The sequence below is a fragment of the Bos grunniens genome, chromosome 3 (genome assembly GCF_055505025.1).
Source record: "Bos grunniens cultivar Pamir isolate PY7600 chromosome 3, Bosgru_T2T1.0, whole genome shotgun sequence".
NCBI lineage: Eukaryota > Metazoa > Chordata > Mammalia > Artiodactyla > Bovidae > Bos > Bos grunniens.
The window spans coordinates 33,937,712-33,943,248 of record NC_141167.1 but is presented as its reverse complement, the minus strand read 5'-3'; the positions used below and the strand labels follow the sequence as shown (position 1 = coordinate 33,943,248).

The 5,537-nt window shown below is 42.8% G+C and overlaps 1 long non-coding RNA gene across 1 annotated transcript; it reads right to left on the bottom strand.

Annotated features, from left to right (window-relative positions):
* Positions 1-3,742: 3,742 nt before the first annotated feature.
* LOC147375443 (uncharacterized) lies at positions 3,743-4,897 on the bottom strand. Its single transcript, XR_015160109.1, has 2 exons — positions 4,259-4,897; positions 3,743-3,945 (listed from the first exon to the last, which is right to left on the bottom strand). It is a non-coding gene; the product is annotated as an uncharacterized LOC147375443 (long non-coding RNA).
* Between the last annotated feature and the right edge of the window lie 640 nt (positions 4,898-5,537).

Sequence of the window (5,537 nt, the reverse complement as noted above, 5' to 3'; positions counted from 1 at the left end):
GCACAGACTGCTTCCTGTTTTTTTCCATCCTGAATTCCCCTCGGGGTGCACTGTGGGTGTGTGTGGGAGGGTGGCTGCAATAGCTGGTGGCTTGATGGGGTGTAGGGTGCAGGGACAGACATTCATTGTTTACTGGAACGGCAGGCAACATTCCCTTTCTACATGGTGAAGTCGGTATTTGATCCCAGGCAGCTGGTTTTTAAGTTCTTTCTCAAAATGAAACTGCCTGATGTTTTCACTAACCGGCACTGTGAGCTTTAAGAAGTCATTCCACTGTTTGTTAAACGAGGTGAGGGCACTGAACTCTACAGAAATTCTAAACTGAGAATGGGAGAGTCCTTGAGAGGAATAAACTCAGGGACTCTGTGGCCTCCACTGGAAACTACAAAGTTTAGTGTTTCTGCCTTTGTGCACAGCTATATTTATTTGAGGAGAAAACCCGCCACTTTTCTCAGACATAGGACTCCACAATTTAAAATAGATTAGAACGACTGGACTGGCTGCCTCGGAAACTCATTTCCAACTTCAACATCCTTTGATGTTCTTAATTAGGGCTGTCATTTTTGTGCCTCAAATGTTATCCCTTTAGGTTGTCTTTTATGACCACATGTTATTTATTTCAGGTGCCTTTTTAATGCAAATATTATCTATTAGATTATGTTTTTCTCCTTACCCTCAAAGCATTACATGTTCATCATTGACAAAAATGAGAAAAGTGGGAATTCCCTGGTGTTACAGTGGTTAGGTTTGGACTTGGCATTTCCACTACTGTGGGTCTGGGTTGATCCCTGATCTGGGAACTAAGATCCCACAAGCTATTTAGCACAGTGAGAGAGAGAGAGAGAGAGAGAGGCATACAAACGTAAGAGAAAGTTAGGTTTTTCTATTGAGGTATTCAGCAATTCTAGGTGCATAATCCATATAAGTGGAGAAGGCAATGGGACCCCACTCCAGTACTCCTGCCTGGAAAACCCCATGGCAGAGGAGCCTGGTAGGCTGCGGTCCATGGGGTCGCTAAGAGTCAGACACGACGGAGCGACTTCACTTTCACTTTTCACTTTCATGCATTGGAGAAGGAAATGGCAACCCACTCCAGTGTTCTTGCCTGGAGAATCCCAGGGACGGAGGATCCTGGTGGGCTGCCGTCTATGGGGTCGCACAGAGTCGGACACGACTGAAGCAACTTAGCAGCAGCAGCAGCAATCCATATAAGTGGGAAGGACAGGAACTGTGCTTTATAATCCTTTACTGTAATTATTCATATGTTTTTATGATATTTATTCAATATATTTGCATTGAGCCCCTGCTTGGCAGCCATAACTGTGTGGACTGTGAGCTCCTGAGAGTCAGGAGTTAGCTGCTATTTGTCTTTTATCCTCCCAGCCTGGTGCAGGGATGGTACATGGTGGGCACTCAAAGGGTTTGGAATGAATTAATGATGGCTGACTGACTGGCTGAATGGACGGTGAATGGATGTACAGGAAACCAGTCACATGGGTGGGAAAAGGAGGTGCCGGGTCCCGAGCAGGCTGGTTCTGTTGGCTCCCAGTTGCCTTCTCATCAGCAGACTCCATGTTCTTGGAGAAGCTGTTGAGGGCAGACCTCATTTTCCCATCAGTCATGATTTGAAAGGTTATAGCTGAAGTTTAGCTGACAGAGCCAGGACTTCCCACATGAATCCAAAGAAATGAGTCCAATTTCTTGCATCCTACTTAGGCCAGAGGAACAATGAGGGCTTTCTGGCCCTTTGTCTTGGACCCGTACATCCCCACACTGGAAAACAATGAGATCGCCTCTGTCCTGCCTGTACTTTCTCCTTCAACTTCTGAACTTTTCCCTTGTCCCACTCCTCCTCGCCTCTACTTCCGTCCCTGGTGTGAGTCGTGACTCACAACTGCTGAGAGCATACTCAGCTCCTGGGACAGACATTTGCAAATGATACATCCCCTGATAAGGGGTTAATACCCAAAATATACAAAGAAAGTCGGCATAAAAAAAAATTGAAAAATGGGCAGAGGATCTGAATAGACATTTTTACAAAGAAGACATACAAATGGTCAACTGACACACGGAAAGACGCGCCACATCACCGACATCAGGGAAATTCAAATCAAAATCACAGTGAGATACCACTTCACATCAGTCAGAATGGATACTGTCAAAAAGATGACAAATGTTGGCAAGGATGTGAAGGAAAGAGGCCCTGTGCACTGTTAGTGGGATTTTAAATTGGTTCAGCCACCATGGAAAGACAAATGGAGCCACCTCAAAAAATTAAAAATAGAACTACCACATAATCCAATAGTTTTACTTCTGGGTATTTACCCAGAAAAAACAAAAACACTATTAAAAAGATATGTTTTCCAATGTTCGTTGCATTGTTTACAATAGCCAAGATATAGAGGCAACCTAAGTGTCCATGGATATGAGCATGGACACTTAGTGAATGGATAAAGAAAATACGTTTTATATACATATAATATAGGTATATACACAATGGAATATTACTCAAGAATAATAAAAGAAGAAAATCTTGCCATTTTTAACAACATAGATGAACCTGATGGGTGTTATACTAAATGAAACAAGTCACATAGAGAAAGACAAAACTGCATAACCTAAATTATGTGGAATCTAAAAATATCTTAAAACAACAGGGACTTCCCTGGAAGTCCAATAGTTAAGAGTCTATGTTCCCAATGCAGAGTTCAATCCCTGGTCCAGAAACTAAGATCCCACCTGCACAGCCAAAAAAAATTACACAAAAAATAAAACAAAACAGAAAACCCAGTGAAAATGGACTCATAGAATCAGAGAATAAGCAAGTCGTTGCCAGAAGAGGGGGAGAGGGGCAGGTGAATAAAATAGATACATGGGATTAAGTGGTACAAACCTCCAGTTATATATTAAGTCATGGGGATATAATATATGGCATAAGAAATAATACTATAATAACTTTATATGGGGACAGATTACTAGATTTTTCATGGTGATCATTTCATTATGTATGCAAATATAAAATCATTATGTAATATAGTTGAAACTAACATAATATTGCATGTCAACTATATTTCAATTAAATTTTTTTTAAAAAGACAAATAGGCAGGGAGAAGCAGAAGTACAGACAACAGAGAAGACTGGGTACTTGAAGCTGTAGAAAGGACAGCACAAGAGCCAAGAAGAGCATCTACGGCTGGGAGGAGCGGAAGGTTCTGTCCTGCACTCTAGCTTTGGCCACCAACATGCTCTAGGCTGGACTTTCTTCACCTGCACAGTACTGATAATGTCTTATCTGTTTTTCTATAAGGGTGAATTCAGCCAAGATGTCAGAGCACAAAATTGTCTGCTGTTGGATAAAATCTAAGCCATATCATTACTTGGATTCAGTTGCGGGACAACTTTTTTTGTTTAAGTATTTTTTAAAATGTGGATCATTCTTTATTGAATTTGTTATAACATTGCTTCTGTTTAATGTTTTGGTTTTTTGGCCCTGAGGCATGTGGGATCTTAGCTCCCAAATCAGGGGTCGAACTCACAACCCCTGCATTGGAATGCAAAGGGGGAGTCCCTGAGAGACGATTTTGATGCCTTCATTTGGCAGCTGTAGAAGAACAAGAGGTTGGGATGTAGTTTGAACTTGTACATTAAGTGTGGTGGATTTTGAAAACCTGTGGGTTTGGGAAATTCACACGCTCTATAGCAGCTCGGTGTAAAACAAAGAGCATAATCTCAGAGCCAAAAGAATGTGAATTCCGGCTTTGCCGTTTACTGTTTATGCATTCTTGGGAAAGCCCCCTTTTGCCTGAGTTTTCATAAGTAAGAATAACAGAACATACCTCATTTAGATGTTGCAAGGATAAAGATAACACATGTTGAGAAGCTGACCATGACAGCCTCTCAATAAATTGCTGATATTATAAACACTGCCCAGGAATCATGTGTTCCTAGAAAAGAGGAAATTGGTAGCTGAGTAAGGGACAGTTTGAATTACACCCACCTTCCTAATCAGAGAGGTTAGACAACAGGAACAAGCCCTCCACACAGCTTCCCAGGGATCCTCTGCTGGCAGCAACCCAGTTACATGACATCATTTGCTGAACTGGACCACTGATGGAAACATCACAACCCAGGGGGTGAGGCTGGCACAGAGGCAAGGATGGGGGAGGAGGGATGTCTGTCCTAGACAAAGGCAAGGGAAGAGGCAGAAAGAGGCAGGAGGAGAACTGGGGGACAGAAGAGCTGGCTTCAAATCCATACCTGAGGAACGATGAAGTGGAGGGTGGAAATCATTTACTCTGTAGTGCTCTGAGTATGGAAATTTGGATCAGTCTGTGAAAATTACAGAGGCATAGAATTTTCCTAAATACGATGAGGAACTTTCTCATAAAGATTCTCAGGGCTGGAATGAGTTGTCTTGTGGGGGAGAATGGATGATTCACCGGCCCAGGTAATGCTTAAGCACCTGTTAGGGATTTGGAGAAGAGATTTCTCTCTTTGGGTGGGAGACTGGGATAAATGACCTCTGAAATCCTTTTCAATAATTCTAAGAAGCAGCACTTGGACCAGGCTTGCCCAGAAAAGCAGGTTAGTGTGGGGGTGAGACCTCGCACCACCTGCCTCCAACTCCAGAACAGCTAGAAGTGCTAAGAAACAGCATACACCTGCATTCCCCTCTGTGAGGAATCAGACATCACCTGGCCAGCTCAAGGAAAGGAAACGCCAACACCGTGATTCATAAACGTGGGGTCTGGGAAACCTGGCTGCCTGGGGAATGTTGTGACAACATTGCCCAATCACTCCTCATTTGTTGCCAAGTCTCACCGGAAACTGATGCACTCAAAAGCCAGTGAGATTAACTACACAGTTACTAAACATAGAACTACCATATGATGCAGCAGTTTTACTACTGGGCACATACCTTGAGAAAACCGTAATTCAAAAGGACACATGCACCCTTGTGTTCACAGCAGCGCTATTCACAATAGCCAGGAGATGGAAGCAACCTAAATGTCCATGGACAGATGATGGATAAAGAAGATGTGACACATATATACAAGGGACTATTACTCAGCCACTAAAAGGAACAAAATAGAGTCATTTGCAGAGATGTGGATGAACCTAGACTGTCATACAGAGTGAAGTAAGTCAGAAGGAGAAAAACAAATATCTTATATTGATACATATGTGTGGAATCTAGGAAAATAGTAGAGATGAACCTATTTCCAAGGCAGGAACACAGATGAAGACATAGAGAATCAACATGCGGACACTGGGTGGGAAGGAGAGGCAGGGATGAATTGGGAACTGTGATTGACATATATACATACCACGTGTGAAACAGCTAGTGGGAACCTGCTATAAAGCACAGGAGCCTCAGCTCAGTGCCCTGTGAAGATCTAGATAGGCGGAATAATTGGGGGCTGGGAGGGGTGGGAGGGAGATTCAAGAGGAAGGGGGTATATGTATACACATAGCTGATTGACTTCACTGTACAGCAGAAACTAAAACAACAGTGTAAAGCAATTACATTCCAATT